This window comes from Lepisma saccharinum, chromosome 9 (genome assembly GCF_977018435.1).
Source record: "Lepisma saccharinum chromosome 9, izLepSacc3.1, whole genome shotgun sequence".
NCBI lineage: Eukaryota > Metazoa > Arthropoda > Insecta > Zygentoma > Lepismatidae > Lepisma > Lepisma saccharinum.
In genome coordinates, this window is record NC_139237.1 from 30,936,820 (window position 1) to 30,949,654 (window position 12,835).

The window sequence follows — 12,835 nt, forward strand, 5'->3', positions numbered from 1 at the left end:
AGTCCTGAACAACAATCAGCATTTGAAAAATTAAAAGAAGCACTAATTACTGCACCTGTTTTGTTACCTTACGATCCAGCGAAGAACACCAAGGTTTTTACCGATGCTTCATCTCATGCTGTCAGTGACGTATTGAAGCAGCCCAATGCAGAAGGAGAGTACTTGCCATGTGCATACTGTAATATAACTTTGACGGATACTGAAAAAAGATTGAGTGTAATTGAACAAGAACTTACAACAATTTTACATGCTCTCAAATCCTTTAGATTTTTTTCTTGTGGGACGCCATTTCGATTTGCACACGAACAATAAAGCAATTACGTATGTTAGGACATCCCATAATTTAAGCACAAAGCTTCTTCTATGGAGTAACCTTTTGGAGGATTTTTCATTCACTCCTATACATGTCAAAACTACGGAAAACATCGCCGATCCCCTCAGCAGAGAATGTGGAGAAAATATAGAGGATGGCAACATTGAAGAGAACATTCCCGAACCCAGGACACTTACATTATTTGATGCAACCACAGATGTCGCGGAACATCAGAGACAGGATTATTTTTTGGCCCAATTATTAAAATTTTGTAGGACCCAGACCGGGACGATGGAACACAACCTTTATCTATCCAGAGGCAGGTTTATCGTCATGTATTGGAAGATGGTTTATTATATAGACAGGAGAAATTAGGGGCCACTAACAGGAAATTGTTATGCATTCCAATGACGTTACGTGATTCTGTGATTGAGACACTCCACGCTTTACCCATAGGAGGCTCTCATCTTGGATTTACCAAGTGTTACAATGTTGCATTACCACGAATTTATTTTCCGAATATGAAAATATTTATACAAAGGAAAATTAGGGAATGCATTCCATGCCAGCAGAATAAACGCCGTCCAGGTCCACCAGTAGGAGAACTATGTACTTTTCCCTCACAGAAGCCATTCCAGCGGATTTGCCTAGACTTTTCAGGTCTGCATCCTCCTTCATCCAATTTTCGTCACCGATACATAATTGCCGCAACAGATTTTGGGACGCGGTACTTAATAGCCTAACCAGTTGCGGATTGTATGGCCAGTACAGCAGCTGAATTTGTGTATGAGGAAATAGTGTTACGCTATGGAACGCCACAAGATATATATATACTGATCGTGGGTCAGCATTTAAATCTAAGCTTTTTCAGGAACTTGGCAATCAATTGGGAATAACCATCAACTTTTCGCCAGTAGGTTTACATAACTCTATAGGGCTTTCGGAACGCAATCACGGCGTCCTACAGAGTATAATGAAGTGTTATGTTAATTCAAAACACACTGATTGGTCCAATATACAATTTATTTGAAAATTATTCCTATCTGTGCTAGCGTTATTGCTAAACGTGTTCGTCTCATTAGGCATCCCCGATGGCACAGTGGTAGCGTCGTTGACTTGTAATCAAGCAGTTCCGGGTTCGATACCCTGTGGAGACATAGTGGTTCGGATCCCACTTTAAACTGTAGCTCCAGTCCCAATTAGCCTTACTATGCATAAAGTGGACTTAAAACACCAAATCAATCAATCATAAGGAAATAATTGCAAGGCTCTTTTAATTTAATGATTCATTGTTTGATTGATTTCCTTTATTTTACTTAACTTTTTGTGCCACTTTTGGCTAATTTCCGAAGATGGGGATGGGTGATGATATGATGAATTTGACGAATGGACACTCACAAACATTCATACCCAAACCTGGATTCGAATCCAAGACTCCTGGTATCGTAGCGCGATGTTCTAACCACTCTACCACAGACGCCGACTTTCAATTTAATGAAAAACGTTGTTTAGACATGAACAAAATTCACACATTAAATCTACTGCTTATTAAGAACCAAAGCCAAGAAATGCATACTTATGTCAATCGCTGAACTGTAAAGGGTACTCGTATTGCACATTTTTGCATTATTTACATTTATTCGTTAGTGTATTTCCCGTATTTTACGTGTCGCTTGCAATTGTCGATATTGCATGATAAAGGAAACACTCCGTGGTGATGTTGTTAGCAAAGATCGCCAAAGCGCCAGGTCTCTCGAGTTTAAATCCTGTCCTAGACAATCTTGTCATTTTATATTTCATCATAGCTATCATCCTCATCTTCGCGATTAGCCAAACGTGGCAGAAAAGCTAATTAAAATAAACCAAATCAATCCATCAATTATGGAGATATTTTAGAATGAGTACGTAATCTTGAATTTCAGTCTGCCCATTATTTGTCTTGGTCAGTTTATAAATACTGTCAATGCTTCTTACAACATCGCAAGTATCATTAATGTTTTGGATTTTGCTCAGGCAAGACTCACAGGTTGTTGTTTTCAAGTCGTCTCTCTTAACGAGGAACGCTAGTGGCAACCCTGCCACGCGCCCCTGGTAGTTATGTCAGAGCAAGCGTTTGCTGTGTTGGGTTGCATACGTACGGGATAGATTTTAAGCGCTTATAGCGTAGAAACTAAGCGTTTTCGAGGTAAACTTTATAGGGAAAAGTTACTTGCTTTTATGATATCTACCAGCACCCAAGCGTTGTTGAAACAGTTTTATGACACCCTATATATATATATTTACTTACGGAATATATATCCATAGAACGTCTGTTTGATCATATATATATCTTCCTGAAACTTGAAATTAAGTGCATGATCTATATCAGGCATAATCAGAACCTACAGCAAAAGAAGTTGACGTGTTTTTCAAAGGAAGCTTTTAGGATCTAAGCCCCTTGCTGCGACTGCGACCTAAGATAATCAAACCCGGAAAAAGGCGCCACTAATGGCATGTGCCTTGTGAGCAAACATGATCATATCTTGGTGCACTTGTTAGTGTTCAATCTGCTAGTGGCAAGGCCCCATATTTGGTGTGATATTCCCGTGATGATATTTTCTAAATCCTTTAGATCGTCTGACCAGAACATGCTTGGTAAATGGGCACTACAACAACTTGAGATTTAGAGCAAAATTTTAAGAGAAAAATTCGTTGTTTAAAATAATATGTTTTATTGTTACTTCCTTGAATGCCCACACCTTGTATGCCAACCATACTTTTTAATTTCTCATAAAGTGATTCAGAGTATTATAGAATAATATATTTATAGTAACGTTTGCCAGTCCTTGACCCAACTTACAACTAATGAATATACATAAAGAATATTAATAATAAAATTTAAACTTAATTTGTTTCATTACTTATAAATAAATTTATTAACTAAGAAATGTAATAAAAATGATCAACAATATATAAGCAAATATTATTTAGGTAACATATATTTTTAATTAATTCAATTAGACAATTAGCAGTGATTCAAATTTTGGGAAGAAAAAATAAAAATACATGTTTCCGTTCAATTACAGTGTAGAATACAAGACGAATGTTGCGAAGGTTTACTGTGCAATTTGGAAAGATGTATGTAGGTATGAAAATACATTTTAATCCATCATATGAATTTATAAAGTATTTAGTGTAGATTTTACAATGTGAATGAAAATTGTAAAATGTTGTTCTTTCTTAGTTATTAGCGTGTAATGTGTCCATACCCATTTCGACCTTCCCCATTTCGCATTACTCCTTATCAGCACATAAGCAAATTTCCAGTTGGCCGCTAACTGAACCTTTTGGCAGAATCTGGACACAACTTTTCCAAGTAGTTGGATCAGGAGGGTACGACCAATCCCGTGGCCTGCAAGATGTTCGGACATGTGTCCTGTCGATTTTCATGTGTGGCGGCACCTGAAGGCCTTAGTTTACGTGCTTTCCGTGGAAAATCTCCAACAAACAATCCTCGATACGACTGAAGAAATACGACGCACTTTCACTTCAAGAGTAACTAAAACAGCAGTAAGGAAGCGGGTTGGAGTGAGTATTCAACATAGAGGAGAACATTTTGAGTAATAGTTTTCAAATAAATCCATTATTACACATTTCTTCCATTTCATTGTTTATTCAATTTCCAATTCATAGTTGTGCTCCAACTGTCCTGTTTATATTGAACTTTTTTCAGATATTTAATTTTTTGTGAACATTATAATACGTCCTCGGATAGCTGATAAAACAAGGAAGGTTTTCTATAAATTTGTACTCTTAGTGTCTTATTGATATTTTGAGATATTTGCTGAGTTTGGTAAGCAATTTCATTGAAAATTTATACATCGAGTAAGTTTTGACCTGCTATTTGAAAAAGTTTGACGGTCTTGATTGTTTTACTGTTCATAAAAAATTGTTAACTTGGTGGCATGACATACAAATTAGACCAAGTTGAATTCGATTAACACATTTTTTTTAATTTTAATTTTGAACCTGAAAATCGGGTGTTCTTCAACAAAATCAATAAATGTGGAATATGTCGAAAATGGACCCACTTGGTATAAGGCACTTTAGGGTTCAATTTTTTGCAAATTCGCTGTACTATCATGCCATCAGGGAATACGTCGAGTTTGAGGTAACCTTGTAGAAAGCCCCGCACAAATTTCCAGGAGTTGTCCTTTGAGCACACCAAAGATTAAATTTCCATCTTCAAAACATACTTCACTCCCATCCAACCGGTAGAAATTCTTTCTAGAACAAGCACTTTTTAACCAAACCAGTTCATGAGCACTACAGTACTTTCCACCAAAACCACTGGCGACAACATCCTCTTGTACATAATTTCCGGGATACGCTCAAAATATATTGCATGCCTGAATGACAAGACATTCAGACAAAGACCAGATCGCAAACCTACAGATTTATGAATTATAGAAACTGCTCATCCCAACCTGCTTTACAGAAGAACGAAATGAAATAGAGCGCTCCATAACCCAAGCAAAATAACAACAAATTTTGTATTCTCCCTCTCTGTTCTCAAATTTCCTGCAACCTTTACAGACCGGAGCAGCTGTCCAAGCAACCGCATTAACGGTAGTAGCTTCTCTTAGATTTCTCTCTCCCGCTGGTTAATCCTATCTCCCGAGTAACATTCAACCAACATCCTTTCTGTCTCTCCTGATAAACAATTGATCTCCTGGCACTCAATCCACTCCCACAACTACCTCTCCTCCTGCACATTGTCTCGCCGCAACGAATCCCTTCAAGTTCCCAGATCTAGCGCAGAGCGGAGCCAACCACTAACCATCTAAAACATATCAATACTAACCAGACACCCACCGGCCAAAGCATGAATCCTGTAACACCGGTTTCCTCTCAACTGGGTAATTTTCCTCTCACGGACTCAGAATTTCAAGATAGGAATCCAAAGCTTGCCTTACATTGTCACAATGTACTGGAGTTAAAAAAAACAACAAATTGAGACAAAAATCAAGTAAACAATTCGATTCCCCCTAATTATCATTACTAACTTTCGCCGTTCCCTGTCTTTGGTTGAGTGTGCATAGACGTCAACCCCCTTCATTTCTTCCTGGTCTTCCAGCACTCCTCTCTTTCCACAGTGTTCTAATCTTCTCCTCTTCTCCTAACATTCTCTGCCATCTCCTCTTTCCACCGACATCTTGGTTTCTCCATTGGCTTTAAGCCCACTCCTTTTGCATTGTAAGTTCTTACTGGAAATATTTCTGCATCCATCTTCATCATGTGTTCAAACCATTTCATCTGTGCCTGATCTGTCCTCCCTGAAACTTCAACACTCCAACTGTCTGTCGGATCTCCTCATTCCTTATTCTATCCTATCTATCTTCCAAAATATTATCCTTAAGAATTTCATCACACTGCCTGCATCTTTATCTTGTCTCTCTCTGTCAATATCCAAGTAAGTTTCTGCTTCGTACGTAATTAATGGCACATAGTATGTGTTATATATTGCCATCTGGCATTTCAGATGTACATTCCTGTTCATATTAATTGTTTTACGCTTTGATATATTCCACCACCCATTTGTGCTCTTAAATTTAATTCCTCATCTATTCTTCCCCCAGATAACCAATATAAGAAGGGGGAACGGAAATGACCATAGAAGGAAGAGAGCCAATTGACGCGGCCGAGATAATTTCAGAGGATATTTGATTCGGTACCATGAAAATGCGCCACGATTTATGTACTGTGAAACACAAATCATTCTAGTAGTATAAAATACCCTATTACTGAGACGAGAAAGTATGAACCCCCCTCAGGCAGATTTGGCTACACTTAAAACTAGCTCAACATGCCCATATGAGTTTTCTGCTCAAGTGTGGCACCCTGTCTAATCCAAGATTTTTGTAAAAATGCCCTCGGGAATTTCCCGTGAAAGTATGACCCCCCTCAGATTGATTTACCTACACTTATAAAAGGCACTTCTGTGAGATTGTTGTCCATAAATTTGTTAAAAATATGCCCCTCTTGATATTTTTTTTGGCTACACTTAAAACTAGGCCAAACGTATTAACACACACACACACACATATTTACTTCCGGTCCACTTCCGGTCCACTTCCGGTTATTTCTGCAGTAGTATGAAAATAGTCGTAGCCTTTTAAGCTGTATATTTTAAGTTCCTTCACGATAAAGAGATTTTGCATTACATATCAGCTAGTATTGTGAGAGTGGCTGAAGAGTGTGGGTATGTTGTTGCAGTGCTCCTCATATTTTTTTAAAAAAACACAAAAATATAGCAGATTTGTATAAATTGAATTATAGATTTGTTTGATTTAATATACAGAATTTTTTATTATTCATATCAAACATATTTCTAATATATTGAACAAAGGGTTTATATCTGCCCCAGTTTGTTATACATGACACATGGTATTAGGTTTTTGCTTTTCTAGGACATGCCTGTGTTGATATGTATTTGTGGTGGCTTAGTGCTTCTGTAGATTAATACTTATTCCATTCTATCAAAGCACACTGCTGAACCCAACTGATATTTTTATTAAGTATAGAGTTTTGATTTGAACCCCAAGAAATTTTATATAATAAACATAACAAAGCCAAACATATTTACACACTAAGTATATACACTAAATATACAAAGCACACTGCTGAACCCAACTGATATTTTTTATTAAGCATAGAATTTTGATTTGAATCCCAAGAAATTTTATATAATAAACCAATAATAAAAATGCCAAATCAAAAACATTGTAATCAATGCAAAAAGAATATATCCAGCCCCAAATGGGCTAAGCATCAAAAGAATTGTAATCCAGACAAATGCAGAACTCCCACAAAAATATGCCCTAAATGCCATAGAAAATATAGCATGGAATACTTCACATATAAACATATAGGTACTTGTTCTGCACAGTCATCAACATTGCCCCCACAACCATCTACATCTGGTCTGAAAAGGAAGCATGAAACACCTGTTAATGCTAGAGCAGCAAAGCAGCCACGCTATGAACCCATCCATAGCAGTTTTAACGGCCAATTAAGGGATTACCGGTTTGTATCAGAGCAAAAATGTGGTATTAAGAATTTTTTGAACAGTATAAATCCAGATGTGCAGGCAATTCTAAATGCACAAAATGGCTCTTATAAGCAGTCCCTCAAATTGTTTACACAATATAAGAAATCAAATGGCACAAAATTTACACAGCCCCACATAACAGAAACTGTATCTGTATATTCAAATACAAATTCAGACAAAATAATAAGCAGTTTGATAGATCAATTGAATATTAACACTCTGAATTTGCTGCAAAAGAATCAGGATGGAGCCTATGCGGATCTCCACACAAGTTATATATTAATATTTCTGAATTCAGCCCATTACAAGGATCTACATATGTGTCTTTACCTGACAATATCAAAAACAAAAAAGCCGTGGTTAATATAAAAAATAATGATGAGAAATGCTTTTTGTGGTGTATTTTAGCTGCTTTGTATCCAGTTTCAAGGCATCCTGAGCGAATAAGTTATTATAAACAACATGAAAATGATTTTGATGAAGCAATGGAGGGTTTAGAATATCCAATGTCTGTTCAGAATATTGATAAATTTGAAAAAAATTCCAGGAATATCAATGGTAAACAATTATCTATTAATGTATTTATTTCTTCTATTGGCCGTGGCAATTGCTTGATAGCACCTCTCAGAATCAGTACATTTGATGATGATTCTGCTGTTCCGATTGATCTGCTCTTAATTGAAGGGGATGATACACACCATTATACTCTGATACATAATTTTGAAGCTTTAGTTAGAACACAACTAGACAAATCTAAGACAATATTCAAGTTGTGCAGAAGATGTTTGACTGTATTTGAAGGTCAAAAAATGGTAAATGGGTTTCGTGAAAAAAATGCAGAAATTGCTAAAAACAAGTTAATTGAGCATCTGAAATACTGTGGCAACCATAAACCTGTTCATATGGTGATGCCTAATCCAAGTGAAAATGCCAAATTCAAAAAATTTGAAGCCTTGTTGGAACACCCAGCATATATAGTCTGTGATTTTGAATAAATATCTCAAACCTCTTGCATTCTGTAGCCCAGATCCTGATGAATCTTCAAGTACATCATACCAGTTACATGAACCTTCAAGTTTTTATTATGTTGTTGTACAGGATGGTGTTGTTAGTAAAGAAAATTTATACATGGGAGCAGATGCCATCAAAAAATTTGCAGATAGAATAGAAAATGAGTGCCATAACATAGCATCTACTGTCTTATTAAAATCAAAACCTATGTTGCCTTTAGCAGAGAAACAGATTGAAGATTTCAACAAAGAAGAAAAATGCCCGGTACGTGATTCTGAATTTTCAGATACAAATATCAAGGTTCATCACCATTCTCATACAGATGGTAAATTCTTAATGGCCCTGTGTAATAGCTGTAATATTAAGATCCAGAGACCAAAATTTGTCCCTATATTTTGCCATGGTGCATCCAATTACGATTTTCATCATTTGATCAGGTACGAGGGGTTTGACAAGCAGAATTTAAATATTTTAGCTGAAAATAATGAGAAATATATTGCCATTAGCAAAATAATTAAAGTTAATAGTGTTCCTATTCACTTAAGATTTCTTGATTCATACAGAATTCTGTCTGCTAGCCTGGCTACACTGGCCACTCAATTATCTGATGATCAATTCAAAATCACATGTGCTTTGTTTCCAAATCAGGACCTGAAATTAATTAGCCGGAAGGGTGTATATCCATATGATTATGTTACAGATTTTTCTAAATTTGATGAGTGTTCTCTGCCACCACAACAAGAGTTTTACAGCAAAATCAGAGGTTCTGGAATCACTGATGAAGATTATCACCATGCCCAGTTGATGTGGAACAATTTAAAATGCCAGACATTTGGTGATTATCACAAGGCTTATTTAAAACTTGATGTCACTCTCTTAGCTGATATACTTCAGGCATTTAGAAAATCTTCCATGCAAAATTATAAGCTGGATCCAATGTATTTTTACAGTGCTCCGGGCCTAGCATGGTATGCAATGTTTTTAAACACTAAAATGCAATTGGATCTGATCCAGGATCAAGATATGTATCTGTTTATGGAACAATGTATAAGAGGAGGCATGGTGCAATTTTCTCAGAGATATGCCAGAGCAAATAACAAATATATTCCTGATTATGATCCAGCACTGCCATCAAATTATATACTGTATGTAGATGCCAATAGCCTCTATGGTTATGCTATGATGGATAAATTGCCATATGCAGGGCTTGAGTGGGTTGAAGATTTTAATATTGAAGATCTTCAGGATTTTGATGACAGTAACTATGGCCTGTTCTTAGAGGTTGATCTGACAATTCCTGATGATTTACACAACACATTTTCTCATCTGCCCCCAATTCCCGAGGTTAAGTGTTCACCTGGCTCTAAACAGAAGAAATTGATGATGACTCTAGAGCCGAAACAGGATTATGTCATATATTACAAAAACCTCCAGTTCCTGATGAAACATGGTGTTCAAGTGACCAAAGTTGGAAACGTTTTGAGGTTCAGGCACTCAAGATGGTTGAAACCATATATTGATACAAACACAGAGCTTCGAACATCTGCAATGAGCCAATTTGATAAGAACTTGTTTAAATTGATGGTCAATTCTGTGTATGGCAAAACAATAGAAAATGTCAGAAAGCATATTGATGTTAAAATAATTACTGACCCCAGCCGGAGCAAAAAATTGATTGCAAAGCCCAACTATATTACAGAAGAATTTATGATGAGAATATGGCACTTTTCAACATGAAAAAAACAAAGATTAAGTTTGATAAGCCTATTTATGTAGGGACTGTGATATTGGAATTGGCCAAATTACACATGTTAAAATTGTATTATGATGTGTTGAAGCCTTTTTAAAAGGATCGTGTAAAACTGATGTACATGGACACAGATAGTTTTGTTCTTGATATTCAAACAGAAGATGTTTATCAAGATATAGCACAGCCTGAATTGTTTAAATATTTTGATACCACTGAACATTCAAAAATTAAACACCACAACAAAAAGGTGCCTGGCAAGTTAAAATATGAGACAATTGGTGATGTTATTGTGGCATTTGCTGGGCTAAGGGCCAAGATGTACAGTTTTGAAACATGTAGTGGCGCTGTTGCCAAAAAGGCCAAGGGCATTGGCAGAGTAACTGTAGACAAAGAGCTTGAATTTGAAGATTACAAAAATTGCCTCAAATTATGTAGCACAATCAGAACATCAGAATCCAGAATTCAGAGTGTGGATCTGTTGTTGACTACAAATATTGTAAGAAAAGTGGCTCTGGACCCACATGATGATAAGAGATGCATTTTATCATGTGGCATACATACTCTACCATGGGGTCATTGTGATTTGAAAAGTGGTAATCAATGCCCAATTACAGAGCATGATTTGAAATAAATAAACATGCCTATGAACTTATTTGGGTTCAAAAAACAGGCTATTATGGACCTGCCAACAGCACAAACCTCTTCTGATATGATATCTAAACTAAGTGCTTTGTTAATTATTCATCTGAACAGCATACTTACAGATGTTGATGATGAAACAGGTAAAACATTGTACATATTTAACAATAATTTAAATCATTACCAATTACCTGTAGGTGGTCAATTGCAATTTATTACAACCCCTGAGGGTAATGTCAAGATTTCAATAGGGAGAAATATTTATAGAATTAAGCACTCAAACATGATTTCTGGCACTGTTTATACTGTTTCTGCTGGTGACTGCTTATATATTGAGGTCCCGGGATCATATGACAAGCTTATACCTTTTTTCATAGAATTAAGAATCAGATATTCAATAATAAATAACCACTAAAACAAAATGCCTAATGATATATTTGGCCATACAAGACATGAAGATCACAGTGATGAGATTCTGACGCTTGATGTCAGAGTCAAGAAATTAAGAAGTGATTTACAAGCTTTACAAACCACACTCAATGCCAGTCTTCAACTAGAAATTACAAATTTACAATCACAATGCATGGACCTTATTCTAAAAATTGATTCTGAACTCAAATTGCTGCTTCAAAAATATACTGACTTGGCCACATTGGATAATTTTCAAAGTTTAGAAGAGGCTGTAGCAGCTCTTCAAGCCAAATTTAAGACCCAGGCCACCAACTCTGAGCACTTGAAACAGCAACTGGAAGAGCAGATAAATAATGTCCAGACACAGCTCCAAACAATTGTCAAAAGCATAAAAACACAAGAAGATTTTGATCTAGTGATTTCCACTCTAAAGGAACAGATTCAATCACTCCAGATACCTAATCTGGACCCTCTGAACAATGCCATAGCCGAGGTTAAAGAAAAAATTGAGACACTTGAAAATTTTATGAACAACTTTCCATATTCTGGTGCTTTGAGTGCAATAACTCGGAGTTTTGCCAATATTAAGCTGCAACTTGAAACATATGAAGATTTTGGAAAAATTCAAAGTACCATAACCCATCTTGGGGGTACAATAGCAGCAGTGCAAAGTGATTTGACAAATGTACAAGAATCTCTAGAATCTCGCCTGCCTGGTATTGTAGACACCCTTGCCAGTGTCCAGCAACAGATCACAAAGCTTGAAAGCCTCAACTCTGAATCTGAGCTATCTCATTTTCATCACTTGATCGATGATATCCAAACAAAACTTGAAATTTTACAACAATCAACACCCACTAAGGCAGATATAGCCCTGCTCCAAAATGCTATGCAAAATGTGGCTGATGCTTCTGAATTAAATAATGTGAAATTGGCACTTGAATCTTTGCAAAATACTGTAACAAATCTGCCTACATCACAGGAACTTAAAAATATTAAGAGAGCTGTGAATCGCATATTGAAATCATAAGATATCAAGAATATCCAGACAGAGATCAAACAACTTACTCAGACAGTGGCCACTCTAACAACTAATCAACATATTAATGAACTGCATGCCCTGTTTGAGGATATCAGAAGACAGGTCCATGATCTTACTGCTCAAAATTCAAAATTGGCAGTTATTGAAAATTTGCAACAAATTGTAGCTAATATCAAGCAACAGCTAGGGACCATGGAATCCAATCAAGCAAATGCTCTATCTGTTTTTGCCACCCAGCTTCAAGAGATTGTGCAACAATACAAGAAACTTGTTGTGGACATAAAAATCAAGCCAGGCCATGATGATGTTGTTAGGACTATCAATGAGCACCTTGAATCTGTAGCAAGCAGATTGCTTACAGCAGAAAAAGAAATAACCGGCATAATTGAGAATCCAAAACATACAGTAATTCTTGAATTGTACAGCATCCCCAACAAAGAATATGATTCACCATTTACACCAGGTGGCAAAATATATATGCTGTCCACTGCACAATTTTATTACCAGTTTTTTGTTGGGGCACACTGAGACCAATCAAGATCAAATATTGGCTTCAACCATAGGCACACCACTACCCCC

The 12,835-nt window shown here is 36.4% G+C and overlaps 1 long non-coding RNA gene across 1 annotated transcript in view; it reads left to right on the forward strand.

Annotated features, from left to right (window-relative positions):
- The window catches only part of LOC145991984 (uncharacterized), a 382,136-nt gene that overhangs the window by 81,130 nt on the left and 288,171 nt on the right, over positions 1 to 12,835 (forward strand). The window contains exon 2 of the long non-coding RNA XR_014442117.1: positions 3,379 to 3,438. This is a non-coding gene — a long non-coding RNA (uncharacterized LOC145991984). The remainder of the gene's footprint in view (positions 1 to 3,378; positions 3,439 to 12,835) is intronic.